The sequence below is a fragment of the Ochotona curzoniae genome, unplaced genomic scaffold (assembly GCF_017591425.1).
Source record: "Ochotona curzoniae isolate NIBS_2020 unplaced genomic scaffold, NIBS_Ocur_1.0 contig_2210, whole genome shotgun sequence".
In the NCBI taxonomy this organism is placed as follows: domain Eukaryota; kingdom Metazoa; phylum Chordata; class Mammalia; order Lagomorpha; family Ochotonidae; genus Ochotona; species Ochotona curzoniae.
Genome location: NW_024465369.1, coordinates 10,272,501 through 10,287,220, shown reverse-complemented (window position 1 = coordinate 10,287,220; position 14,720 = coordinate 10,272,501). Strand labels below are relative to the sequence as shown.

At 36.6% G+C, this 14,720-nt stretch overlaps 1 protein-coding gene across 5 annotated transcripts in view; it reads right to left on the bottom strand.

Annotated features, from left to right (window-relative positions):
• ARHGAP15 (Rho GTPase activating protein 15) overlaps positions 1 to 14,720 on the bottom strand; it is a 616,474-nt gene that overhangs the window by 67,884 nt on the left and 533,870 nt on the right. The gene's annotated exons all lie outside the window — the stretch shown is intronic.

Sequence of the window (14,720 nt, the reverse complement as noted above, 5' to 3'; positions counted from 1 at the left end):
AAAAACTGATAAAAAGTAGTTTTACGGAATGAGTACAATGATAATATGTAATGCATGTATCACAATGACTAATATATGCTCACTGCCCCCCTTGTTTGAGATTCTGTTGGGTCTGGTTCACCTTTCATTTCTAGCATTTATTTCTATCTGGCTGTTGTGAACATTTTAAGACGTGGTTTCAAATTCTTGAAATGAGTGGATGCCAGTGAGTGAAAATCAATTGCTATGGTAGCCAGCCATTAAACAATGCCATAAATGCTTTCTGATAGGCTGTGAAGTTGATGATCTGATTGGTGAGCAGTTCGTTTCTGTATAAAGCCCCTTATAAAAGTGTATGGTGGTTTTCAAGTGTGCCAAGAAGAAACATTCTGCATGAATAATATTTTATAGAAATATTTCTCGTTTTCTATGTTCACACATACTTGAGGTATCACACAGTTGGAAAGAGGTACATACATGTTTGTGGATAAGTTGCCTTTAACTTTCAGAGGGACAACTGCAAGTTGATATGTTTAACAGAAAAAATTTTATCTATATTTTTACAACATAATCAGAACAAATATTTTTGCAAACATTATAGGAAAGTAGTGCTTTCTCATTCAAATCAAGACCACACCCACTCTTCCATAGCTGGTAAAATCAGGAAATAACACAAACACTTACTTGTAAGTGGGGAACATCTAAAAATACAACTGGAAACATTAAAACCGAAATGACACCTTTTCAGATCTGGTTTATTGATGTGTCATATTAGGAATTGGAAGCAGCATACAAAATACAGGAGTGGTTAATGAGCTAAGATTCATACATGGCTTACTAAAGATGTGTCAACTGTCTTCAATTGATTCAGTGAGCATCTGAAAGACAGCATTTTCTATTAATATTTCTCTTTCAGCATATGGTTTCTCATTATCGTGAAACATTGGAAGTTTTGCAAAGATTCTGAGATAACATTTTTTTTTAACATGGTAACTGGGGTGCAGGAAAGAAAATTTTCTACGTAGAGAACTAAAAGGGCCTCTTAGTTTAGGCATATACGAAGAGACAAAAATCTTTACAGAAATAATGAATGCCACAATTCTTTCCCCTTTCATTTGCATTTGCTCCCGCCCTCATTCTGCTATGATTTATTTTTGCTCCTAGTTCATGGCTTAATACTTCCATTTTCACTCCTGCCTGCACATATTCTCTCCCACCACTGCACCCTGAACCCACAACTCCATGGAAAACTATTTGATACAAGTTCATTTTGTTATTCAGTGCTGATTCTCAACTGTTATAAATGCTTGTAACAAATGTTATTCACCTGCCCCTACCTTTCCTTTTAAGCTTATTATCTTTGTTGCACATGTCTATGGGGGTTCAGCACAATAAAGTGACATATGTATCTACCATGTAATGTCAATTCAGCTTATGTCCCTCTCTTTTTAATACCACCAAACTCCCTGTTGTAAATGACTTTCTTCAAAAACAGCACCACGCTGCTTCGAGAAGTTCTGGCTCCTACATGGAAGGAAATAGCCACTGATGTTACACTGTGAATATGGTCTTTTGGTTTTTCCTCTCAATTTTCTAGTTTTCAGGGTCTGTTTTCTAAAATATGGCGTGTGGTAGTTACATTTGCATTTATCTGCATGAAATGTTGCTGCTAAAACAAGGACGTTTACAACCAAATGCCTTTTAGAAAAGAGATAAGATAAGGTTATATGACCATGGAAAGAGATCAGCACAGTGAACAACTGTGGGCCTGATGACCTCAAGGCACTTTCCCTGCCTTATAATCCATGTCTTTGTTTTTCTTTACTTATTTATAGCCACACATTAAATCATATTTTAAAATAAATTCTGCTTTGTAATATAGGTTCATCCGGCAAAATAAAAGACTGGATTATCCCAGCAACCAATGTATAGGGGGAGCACAGTTCATCTTCTTTATCTATAATTCTTAAAGGACAACTGTATGCCTTTGTCTTAAAGAAGTCAGCAGCACCACAGCTGTTGTACTTCTGAAAGTTACTCTGGAATGTTTAAAGTATCCTGTATGAAAAACACGGTAGCCACAGTAAGTCAGGGGTATATTTGGAAAGAAAAACAGTTCTCCAGTTTGTATTTAATTTCTACTTTCTGTATTGTGGCTATTACAGAATGTTGTTAGAGACTATGGTTTCTTCCACGAAGGGTGAGAAACCTTAGAGAAAATTTTATTTATTTCATAATTACCCCACAACTAGTTACCAATCCTTGAGGGATTTTTTTCAAAACACCAAACCAAACTTGAGTTAGAGGTTGAGAAATCATTCAAAGTATGGCCACGACTGCTTAATGTCTTTAAAAATCTTTCCTTTACTTTAGGAAGATGGTTACAGTATACCATTTTCTATCTCATGTTATGAATAAGAGGAATGGTGTATCATAAAGGACTTAGAGTTAAAATTTTTGCTTTGCTGTTACAACTTTGGACAAGTTGTTAAAACTCCTGATGCTTCCAGCTGTTGACTTAAAAATGCAGGGGCAGGCATTTGGTCTAGCTGCCGGGATGCTTGTTGGCACGCCCAGTTCAGATATGTGAGTACCAGGCTTCCTTGCCCATCTCTTGCTAAGTGCAGACCAGGGGAGGCAGTGGTGATGCTGCAGTAACTGGATGTCTGACACCTACAGGGAGACTAATTTTGCTGATCTCTGGTGTTTGCCCAGCCCGACCCCAGTCATTAAAGGCATTCAGGGAGTGAGAGTGGTTGAGTTCTTTCCTTCTTTCTCTTAGTCTCAAATAAAATTTCAAAAAATATTTAATGTTTTAATTAGTTTCTAACAGACTCAATGGGGTTTATAGATGCAGCTCCAAGAACATAAAGATATTCAGTTTCTCATCCTACATTTTGAACTACAGAAAAACTATACATATCTCATGGGATTTCTGAAGCTGAATGTTTTAATGTGCATATAACAGCTACTAATTATATTTGAGCCTCCTTGCTCTTAAAATCTTTCTTTGTAATCATTTTCTCTAAGAGATCTGACATATGACTTTTCTTATTTTAAGGTTGTTTCCAAAATTATATGAAACAATAAATTTTATTTTGTAGTATCCCTTTTCTATAAACAGGAACAGCTCCCAAGTATTCAATAACTTTGTAAATACATACAGTGCTATAAATTATCAGAGTGTTTGGTTAAAATTCAGACGCAGATATAGTATAGAAAGAAACATCATAAACAAGGAATAACTCTGGTATTAAGTCTAAAGTACAGTTGACAATTTGTGATCTTTCAGGATTCTGCTCCTTCTCCTTGCCAAAACTAGAAAAGTTGCACTTTATATTTAATTAAAAGGAAGATGTATTCTTATTTTCCACAGATAACTGATAACTTTGGTTTTAGATGTTGAATAGTTATGCGACAAAGTTTCTCTTGGGAAAAGGGGTGTGCCAGTTGTAGTAAAGACTCAGCATGGCATGAATCCTTCTGACTTAGTGAAGATGTTTCTATAGCTGGAATCACCCAAGAATCAGACCAGTCCTCACTTTTAAGGCATTTTTCTTATATTTGCAGTTTCTCTGTTCAGGGGTCTCTCACCCTTTTTCATGCGACATAAGTTTTTAAATCACAATCTCTCTCCATAGTTGACATAGAATCAGTATCAAAAATCTGACCCATCTATGACTATGGAAATGGACTCTTGAAATTAGGTGAGTGCCAGTTCATTGATCAACTTTAGTGCAGTTTCCAGAACATTTTTCTAGGCCATCCAGAGTTTGCTGTTAGAAGCACTGGGACAAATTTGTAAAAAGAGTATTTACATGTTAGGCTCCGAGAAATGTTTAATAATGGATTGGCGATGGGAGGAGGGTGTAATTGATTTTAGAATGGCAACACCGACTAAAAATCACCATCCTGAAGTTGACTTTGAAACCAAATGAGCACTCCTTAGTTTTATAGTGAGGTTATGGCTGGAATTCCGGCAGCAATCTTCACCGGAAGCCGGTGAGTCTATATGATGGACTTTTTTGTTCTTCAGGGTGATTTTAGAGCGGTCATGGTAGTTAGGGACTTCTATAAACTTACAAATGGCAATAATTTATCCTAAGGTGACAGTCTGTGCTGAGATATAAAACTCACCAGTTTATTTCTTTGAAATTCAGTACTCTTGTAACATTTTCTTTACAGTATACTTATTCATGTATAGGTGGCTCAACAAATTTTCTTTTTCGAGTCTTACCATTTTGAATTTTTCACATCTTTCTCATCATAAAGAACCAATTCATTTTAGTACTCAATTTTATATTAAGCATTATCTTTCTACACTTTCTTGAGATTGGAAATCCTACAAAAATTTTCCAAGTTTGAAGTTTTTAGTATAAGTATATAGTATTCTAGTACTTCTCATTGGTAAAAAATTTAATTTTATAGACATTAAAATTTCTTTTGAAATTTTTGAAAAATTTTAAGCTGCATCCATACCATTTTTTTTTTTCTGGAACACAAAATGTCTGAAGAGGAGATAATGGTTAGCATGGTAGATTTTGTCCGGCTAGTTCATGTGACATGACCACATTATGGCATGGGGATCAAGGAAGGATTTCTAATTAAACAAGCATCAAAATCCTTTGAGAACTGGATTATACTATGGTTTTGTGATTCAGCTATTTTATTAATTGTGGGACTATTGTAAAAGAAGAGAAACAGGCAACATGTGGTAACTTTAGTCAGCATTTCTGAACTGGGAATGATAAACACCTCTGCCCGGCTCTGGCATTTATCAGCACTGAGATATTATTACCACATAGAGTCACAGCATGGTTACTGTTATCATCGGAAAAAAGAGCCAGCTAATCTTAATGGTTTGTAAAGCCGTTACCTGCACTGGGCTGACATTTATCATGATCATTTTACCACATGGGTCCTACATAGCAAAGGTCTTTTATCTGGAAGGGACATCACTATGAATTATTATTTGCAGCTAGGTAGAAAATTGTATGTTGTAGATACCTTTTCTCATTATAAATCACATAGTCACATTTCACCATTTCCCCCAGAAAGCTGCTGAGCCCAGGGTTTTTTTTTTTTTTTTTTTTTTTGCCACAGTTCGCTTTTCTCTCTGCCCCCTCCCTATTTATGGTTTTTGGGAAACTATTAACCATTTCTATTAACATATTTAATATAATTTTTGAAGAACAGAGTGTACATATGAGCATAATTTTATGTTAAGAAAATCTTTCTACACATTCTTAAGAAAAAAAAAAAAACCCTGCACATTTTCTAGAAACTGAGGTTGATAAGCCATCCACTTTTTTTTTTTCTAATCATCATCTTCTCTTGTGAATTGGTGGCCGGTATTTCCTCTCTTCTTGACCTTGTCGATACAGTACTTACCAATATTTCGGGCAAAATTTCTCATGCTTATTTGAAATACTCCAAACACTCAAGCCATTTCTAGCCTGAAATCTTGAGCTTTGAAATGAATTCTCATGAGGACTAAAATAGCTTTATTCTGTTAGATTGGGAATTTTTTAGAGTGCTAGAAAGTTCCTCCAATGCCTTTGTTTAAAAAAGATGCTTGTATTATCAAGATTCTGATAACACAATGAATACTTATTATTGACCAAATAGCACATTAAAAGGTCCAATGTTTAGAACCAAGGTACCAAGTCACTAAAATGAAATGCATTAATTTTAAAATGGAAAATTACAATACAAAGCCCAAGTTGTTTACCACGGAACAAAAATGAACAAATCCTCTCTTTTAAAGATTGAAACAACTAATCTTCTGAAAGAGATATTTATATATCTTCTTCTTTCTCAAGTGTTCCATTAGGAATAAACAAGCCAGAAATTCTACACTTTTGTAATGAAGAGGGAGGAGAATTCTTTGCCACTTTTGCATTTAGGAAGAAATGTACAAGAAGAATGTGACCATTTAAGCAAATCAAGATTGTTTCAAATGGATCACAAACGGGACTTTGTGGGATATTTTATACTAGCATGTGAAGCGAACAGTAAATTTGAAAGGAAGATTTTCTCAATGGTCTAGTTCTGATGTGTTTTCCCATTTCTTTGTGTGTTTAAAAGAGGTTTGGATGTGGTGTTTAATATTGCTTCGACTCTTTTTGCAAATGAGTTCTGGAGAAATACTCACACATGAAGGAAAGCTGATGTGCTGTATTGCAGACAGCAGCTGGGGAGATATGAATGGAGAAACCAGATTCTCTTCCCTGGTTTTAGCAAAAATAAACACCTATCATTCCATTAAAAAAAAAAAAACAACACAACACTATCATCTTCAATGTTTATAGGCATCAATGGCCTATTTTCTCTGAGTGTGAAAGCCCTATATTTCTTGCAAGAGAATTCATTATTTAAGAAAAAAAAAAACTTCAGCCTCAGGTAGAATATTTTGCTATGATATGCATTATTTGGCCACGTTTAGCCCAATATTACTTTTGTATTACTAAAACTTTCTTCCAAAGGAGACCGGTTTAGTTTCATAGACAGATAAAATATGTGTTCACAAATTTGGAACTCAGGAGGAAGAAATCTTTTATGAAAATTAATCGGTGCTTAAATTGTTCAAAAGAGGTTACAAATAATTTAGTGTAATCTTTCAAAATTTCATTGTAAAATGGTGGCCTGATAGTTCATAATCTGGCCTTACCAATCTAGTGAAGGGCTATAGTGATTTTAAAAACAAACAAGTAAACCAGCAGCAACTAAGGCCTTTTATTCCTTTTTATTTCAGAAGCAGTCTTTTGTTCTGGTTAAACATCATCTGCCATTACTCGCCTCCCCCCCCCCCCAAACTGTAACCTGGGAGCTTTTACAATAATTAGTGAGGAGCTTTGATGCTTGGATTTCTCTCCTTTTCTGGGAAACTGGGTGAACTGTTGAGTGCTAATGAAAGTCCGGGACTTCTAGCAGTGGTTCTAGCCAGGCACAGCTCAGGCAGACGCTCTAAGCTTCCCACTGTGCGGCTGTGCAAGCTTCCCTGCTGTTATGTTTACCATAGTTTTAATGTCTGTGAAAAAATTCCTGATGCAACCGAATTATGTTATGCTCTTTTGTTTATATAACCGTACTCCCTGTGTCACTCTCCCCACTACCCGGGCTCCTGCCCTGGTTTAGCAGACTCCCCTTGCCCCTGTCTATTAACAGAAAGATCCTTTTCAACTTTGGGACCATCCTTCCACTTCAATCTTGCCTTGAGAGCCCAGCTGCTTTGCGGCATTCTCTGCAAAGCCCATCCAGAAGTTTCGAGGGGATTACACATGCTCTGCTCTACTCATTGCCGCCTAACAACAGATATGCTCCTCCCCAGTGCATTTGAACTTGATCGGAGGCAATATTATAGGTCCAAATTTAATCATATGGCATTGACAATACTAGCTTAAACATGCAAATGTACTTGGTGAAATGTGCAGTGACTGGCAGTCACTCTTTAACCTATTTTTAAGAATTCTATTTCAGACATCTATTAAAAGAACTCAAACTCTCACTGCAAACTCAATAATGCGCCCTCAAAAAGAAAACAACCAAACTGCACCGGGAATTGTCCTTTTTTACTTAAAAATGGTTATCTCAAAGAACATGACCATCCCATTAAATTGTAAATTGATGAATTCACCAAGTGCGATGTACAGTGAAGTTTTTAAATGAATATTCATGCAATTTTTTTCAATCCATTAACAAGACTTGAGACAATGAGGATGCAACTTTTTTCCCATTTGGAAAGTGGAGAAAAGTGGAATTAATAGCAAAAACAGCACTTGGGAAAGTTTAACTCTAATGTATCAAACTCCAGGTGCCAGAGTTTGAGGAAAATAACCAATAATAGCCATTTTTTACATATTTGATGGGACTGATTATGCAATGTGCAACTCTAAATGGCTTAGAGCACATTGTAGCATGGTTCCATCCCATTGGCTACAGTAGGGTGCAGGCAGATGGATGACAGTGACAGGGAGAGAAGTGCTTTTGCTTAGCCGTGCGTTAAGATGCCATCCAGAAGCTCTGTGCACTGCAGACACTTCATTAGGATGCCAGGATAATGGTAAACTACCACTCAGAGTGACACCCCATTTCCTGCTTACTGAGCGCTCCAACCTCGGCAGATGTCAACAATCTCACAGCGCTACAGAGCAGACCTAACTTTCCAGTCACTTTGACTCCAATTTTTTCCTCCTAACAGTGCCATACATTATGTGCAATATGTAATGGCAAACACCTCTCCGAAAACAAAATCTGCCCAGTTTGTTATGACCGGAGTGCTTCGTTTTTTTCCCCCTCCTTTACTATAAAACACGAAGGACAGCGTGTTGTGTAAGAGAATACATCCTATTCACCATTCCCACCTCAAAATTTCTTCCTACTGTTCCATTTGCTAATCAGTTCACAGTGTTAATTGTGTGATGAACTCTGGTTAATAGTAGCTCAACTCTGATCATGAAGGATATGACAGTGTCTTTTAATTAATGTCCATGCCAAAGGTAAGAGCTTTAGGAATTCTTTTGTTAAAAATTTTGCACTCAGCTTCAGTGGTTCTCAGCTTTGTGCCAAGAAAAGGCTGACTTGAGCATCTGGATGGTATTTCCTCTGCAAATGTATAACTTGAGGCCATTCACACACCTCCTTACCAGCAAATCAAGCCAAAAGAAACTTTTTTTTTTTACAATGTAAAATCCAAAATTCTTTTTATATAGAACCAAGGTGTGGTTTACATAGAGAAAAAAAATAACCAAATGGAAATAAATAATACTTTGAAAACTATCGCTAAGATAAAGCAATTGATTTACATTTTTTGATCCTAAGCATCTTCTGAGAAGAATGCCTTGTAAATGGCAGGACTAAAAATAAACATCCTTTTCTTGGGCCTGTTATCATTTCTAGGTAAAGAGCAAATGTAAAGAAGAACCCACAGGCAGAAGTCACACCCCAAGGAAGAATCTGATTGCAAACTTTCAATGTGATGCCCTTTAAAAAGAGCTGATGCAAATCTTGACTTTTGGTTTAAAATGGTATCTGGTTGGCAACACCTAGCCAACTCTTGGAACTTGTCACTAAATATGCTTGTAATAAAGAAACAGACCAGAATTCTTAAAAATAGGTTAAAGAGTGACTGCCAGTCAGTGTAGTGACAAAAATTTAAGAACTAATTACTGGAAGGCATGCTGGATTTAACTGGAAAAAACGAGAACAGTGGGACCACCTGAGCTACTGGACTATTTAATCAGAAAGCCTAGCTTTCTGAAAGCGGATACAAACAACCAAGCTGATCACTCATCAAACGTTTGATTTCAGAATCAAGCCTGATGCCAACCAGAGAACTGGGCGATACTCTCTTTCCTACACAGTTAATGATGTGATGAGTAAAGTGAATGCTTTCCTTCTTCCCCTTCTGACCATATATCCTCTTTTCTAACTACAATATGAGGTATCTCTTTTACTTTGGATCATTTAGAAATCAGCTTTCATAAAATAATATTGGTATTTGAAGTGGAAGACAGAAAGGAAACTCTGTTAATGAAACCTTTTGGCAATACAATTGTGGTACTAAATACAAAAACATGTTGGTGAGACAGGCAGATTCCTTGGAAATATAACGGTTTATGTACTTCATCTTTTAAAGTGTCAGGGAATCTAGAACTGGAGTAGGAAAAACTCAGTGTCAGGGTCAGGGTTCACAAGGGATCCAACATGTTGATAAAAACCTTTGCTAGAGCTGTTTATGAACGTGTCACCTGGGTATAGCTCCTAGGCCAGGATTAGGCTAAAGCTGAAGCAGAGGGTAAAAGGAAACAGGTATAGACTGTTGGATACATTTCTCCCTTCTGTGATGAGTAAACACAACGGACTTCCCAACAACATGTGACCTATGAATAAATTCATTTCTGGTAAGAGGACAATGCACACAAGAATTGCAGAAGTCTTACAATAACCCTGCAAATATTCGGAAACTAATTTCTTTAATAGAATTTGATACATCCTGGAATCTGGTAAAAAAAAAAAAAGATATCTGTAAGGCATACAAAAAAATGGAAGATAAATACATACCAGGATAAGCCAGTAAGAATATGGATGAATTGAAGAAAAATAATGTGCAAGCCAATCAAATTTTGCACTAAAGGTTAAATTGCTACTGCAGGACATTTTTGTCAGTGATCTATATAACTAGCCTGGAATGTGAAGATTTATAAACAATGATAAGGAATAAGACATGCTAGAAATCAGAATTTAAAGGCTATCTACAATTTGAAACCATACATGAGGAAGAAATGGCAACATTTGAAAATTAAAAAACAACCCAACTGTAATAATTAAGGATACAATTAAAGCAAATTCCTGTGAGTGCAAAAACTGTCTCAGTATTGAAAATGATGGTGTGAATCTAAGAAAATAGTATGGAGCAGGAATATCACCTTGATTTTGCAAAAAGATTTACTTGTTTGAAAGTCAGAGAGACACAAAGAGGATGGTGTACCTTCAATATGCTGGTCCAACATTCAGGAGTCAGGAACTCCAACCTGCTCCCTTTTATGAGTGGCAGAGGCCCAAGTGTGTGGGCCATCTTCTGCTGCTGTCACATGCATATTAGCAGGAAGCTGAGTTAGAGACTGACTCAGGACTGATACCTTTGTGTCATGCTAATCCTCTGCCTGATAGCACCGACATCCCATATGAGCCCCAGTGATTGTCCAGTCTGCTCTACTTCCCATCCAGCTTGCTGATTCTGGCCTGGGAGAGCAGTAGATGATGGTCCATATCCATAGGCCCCTGCACCCATGTGGGAGATCTGGAGGAGGCCCAGGGCTCCCAGATTAGGATCAGCTCAGTTCTGGCCAGTTCAGCCATTTGGGTAGTGAACCAGAGGATGGAAACCCTCTCTAGCTCTGTCTCTCCTTCTCTATAAATTCTGCCTTTCAAATAAAAATAAATCTTTTTTTGTTAAAGGAATTGAATAGCTGGAACTTGAACCAGCACTCTGTTCTGAGACAATGACCTAATAAATGATGGTTTAACCCACTGTGACACTGTGCAGTTTCTATATTGAAACAGCAAGGACAAACTATTATCTTAAATATAGAAATGTAATACAGAAGGAAAAGACTCAGGCTCCTAATACTTTTCTAATGAGATTCTAAGAGAAAGCACAGCAGCATCTTCTGATTTTAATCAGAGGAATCTGTGGCCCTCCTTAAAGTATATGCTCATTCCAAATAGTCTGTTGCACGCAAAGACAACAGAAGGACATTCTCATCTATGAAAAGATTTATAATAGCACAGCTTTCTTGAAAAGTTTACTTGAAAGCTTATGTAAATCTACCAAGTGGTGAATCAAAATTTATTCCTCAAGAATCGAGAGATTATAAACAAAACTAAGCATCTTCTTTACTTCGCTGGGATCTCAAACACAGAAGGCCCCAGTGGATTATTTCTGGCCTCCACACTTTGCTGTTGGTACCAGGAAATGTTATTTCTTGTGGTCTGCTCCTCACAGCTCAGGTGAAAGTTCAAGGCATGTGTGATGATTACTTCAGACAAGGACTGCTCTTCATGCCAAACTTTTTGTGTAGCAAATAGTACCATTGGAACATGGTGGTGGAGAGCTAGTAAACAAGGTTTTTCTCCGCCCCCCCTTAGCCCCCTCACTTCTCCCTTACAGGCTGAGATGCAGAGAGTAACAGAATGTTTACTTACATTGCTAAGAACCCTTGATAAACATGGTTTGTATTTATAATAATTGTACTGAAAAAAACTGAGTGGGAAACAGTTAAAAATCAAGCCTAGTAGTTACAATACATGAATTTTCTTATGTCACACATACTTTAAATTAAGTAGACTAGGAAATAAACAAAACAAAGGGATGGACTTGAAACAAAATATTCCCAAAATAAGATAAAACTACAATGATAAAACTACAATGATTTTACCTTATTATTTTAATTTGTTTTGCAAATCCCAAGTTAATTTCAATACATTCTTATTATTTTTTAGTATGCAAAGTGAAAGTTTAATGCAAGTTTTTAAATTGCTTAGAAATTATACAATTATGGCTTATCTAAGCAGTTAACTGAGAAGACTGCAACTAATACATTAAAATATTAATTATGATAAACCATCTTGAATAAGATGAACATAAATATTTTTTCTATTTAAAAATATTTTTCCATTAAAAAAAATTTTCTATTGTGGTAATGAATATGTGTTATTCTGACAAAAGGATATCTTAGGGTGGGTGTTTGGCACAGTGGTTGAGCTGTCACTTGGGATGCTGACGTGCCCATATCAGTGATTGAGTTTGCATCCTGGACCCACTCTCCATTTTGGCTTCCTGCTAATGTGTACTATGGGAAGTTGCCTGTGATGCCTCAAATGCCCATGCCTCTCACATGAAGGAACTGGATTGTGCTTCAAGCTTTTAACCTTGGTCTGCACTGGCCCTGCTTTGGGCAGGCAGTTAGGAAACAAACCAGCAGACGGAGGATCTCTGTCTTCCCAATGTTCTTGCTGTCTGCCTGCCCAACATGAACACCTTTTCAAAAAAATTTTTTTAAATGATAATTATCCGTGTTTTGTAAGATAATAACCTTAGGTTTGGTCTAATCCATGGGTGGGAGGTAGGAATATTTCTACAGATCAATCCACTTTTAGGAAAATCACACCTTCTAGGTATGGCAGCTCATCTTTTATTTAGTAACGATACTCTAATGTGAGTTTGCCACTTTATTCTTAGGGGTGAAACTACTTGGCGTAGGAGCACTTGTAGAGAGAAAATAGAAGACATGGAATGACATAGCACTATATATTTGCAATATGAAGAAAGGCCAAGGACTCTGCAGTGCTGTGTGTGTAAATACATTGTGCTTTAATGCTCTAATTTCTAGTTCTTCTTCAAGCAAATTGTTGCTTAGAGAATTTGATGGCTATTAGACTGAGTTCCTAAGGAGTAGAAAATAAGACCCATACACATGGTGCTAGTTCCTGAATGAGCAAATACAGTATCATGTCTAAGTCTCAAAAGATAGGGAGCTATTCACATTGTATTGAAACACATATTTTATTCCCAAACCTGAGCCTTTAAAGTCATATAATCTTTTTCCTTTTAAAAATTATATCTAAGGATTTTTTTCTATTGTAGAGGAAAATAGATAAATGTTAATTATTTAGCTGATTTATATCCTTAAGCTTCAATTTTGCCTCAACTGTTCTGCACATATTAGATGCCCAATTAATATCTTCTGATTAAATTATTCAGATAAATGACTCAGTTGCTCACTGTACCTTACATGCATAGTGAGCTGAGAAATTATTCTTTAGAGTTAATGTTCATAGCTAGTTCCTGGATCTACTAAGGGGGAATACAAAGGACCAAAAGTTAAATATCTGGCATGCAGAAGCTGTTAGACACACAAGAATGAAAACGTTTTGGTTTGATTTTTAGTCAAAAGCATTGCTAGCTTTGTATGGACCAGTAATTTGGAACAATCTGGTTCACTGGGTTTGTAGAATACTTAAGACAGCCCCCTGTTGGTTAATCTTAGAATGTGTTGTGATTCCATTCTGTCTTCTGGATGACCAGATATATTTAAGGATATATAATTGGCATAGTGATTAGAAGTGATTTCAGGTGGGGGTAAATTATCCCCTTTATTTGCTGAATATCATTTTCAAAATTAGACAAATTCAAAAATTTTCTGTGGTGAAGGATATAAAAAAAGCAGTATCAGTTTCTAATGAATTACTGGTAATGTGAGCGATATGGGGAATGTTTAAGCAGAATTAGACTAAAATGTACATTTGCACATATTATAATGGGATTTCTTAAAGAGGTTGGAAGGGATTGCTATGGTTAGAGATTGCTGCCTTGCAAAGTCTCTTCTGTTCTTTCTGAAGCCAATTTCTAGCTGAATTTAAAAAAGAGGATAAAGTTATTTTCTTACATAATTAAGCAATGGCCCTTTCAACTGATAGACATACTCCAGGACTTTAGAAATAAAATAAAATAATAATAATAAAGGATGCAAATGTTGTCCTTTTCCAGCTAACATAATTTTTTTTTAAAGTAAACATCAGCTCCTCCAGGGAGATTTCGATTTGAAGACTGTTTATTATATCATTTGAATAGGACTAGACCTGGCCTTTTGACTTTGAACCACTACCAAATTTCAGGCTGTGAGGAAATTGTTCTACATTTCCTGACAAATTGAGTTAAGCAGACATTAAGTGGGCTTTAAGAAAACAAATGGCCATCTTTATCACAGGTGGACACTGATGGCTTAATGGGGCCTGGGCTGATTGTATCACTTCTAATGGCTTGACGGGAAGCATTAGGGTTTTTGCATAAAGAACTGGCATTGCGAACCCTGCTAACACAGACCTGTCAAGCGCTCTGTATCCCTTTGTGCACGGAAGCAGATGTTTGTATGTATACTATGAACTGGCATTAGAGCAAGCGACAGATGCCTGTATGAATGCCAGGTTTGTGAATTTTTACAGCAGGAACATGTTCTGAGGAAGTGCAGCCCTGCCCTCTATCATAGGTAATTCCCAGTGGAACTTGCTAAATCCCAGCTATGTTTTCATTATTTGGCTTTCCTAGCAACTGGATGAATGTGACTATCCTGAAAATGCAAGATGAGAGCCCTACCGAATTCTTGCAGATTTGCAAAGAGCTTGCTGTGTTTTGAACTTGGACTTTTGCACTGTAATGGCAACCAACTTGCTCAGAGGAG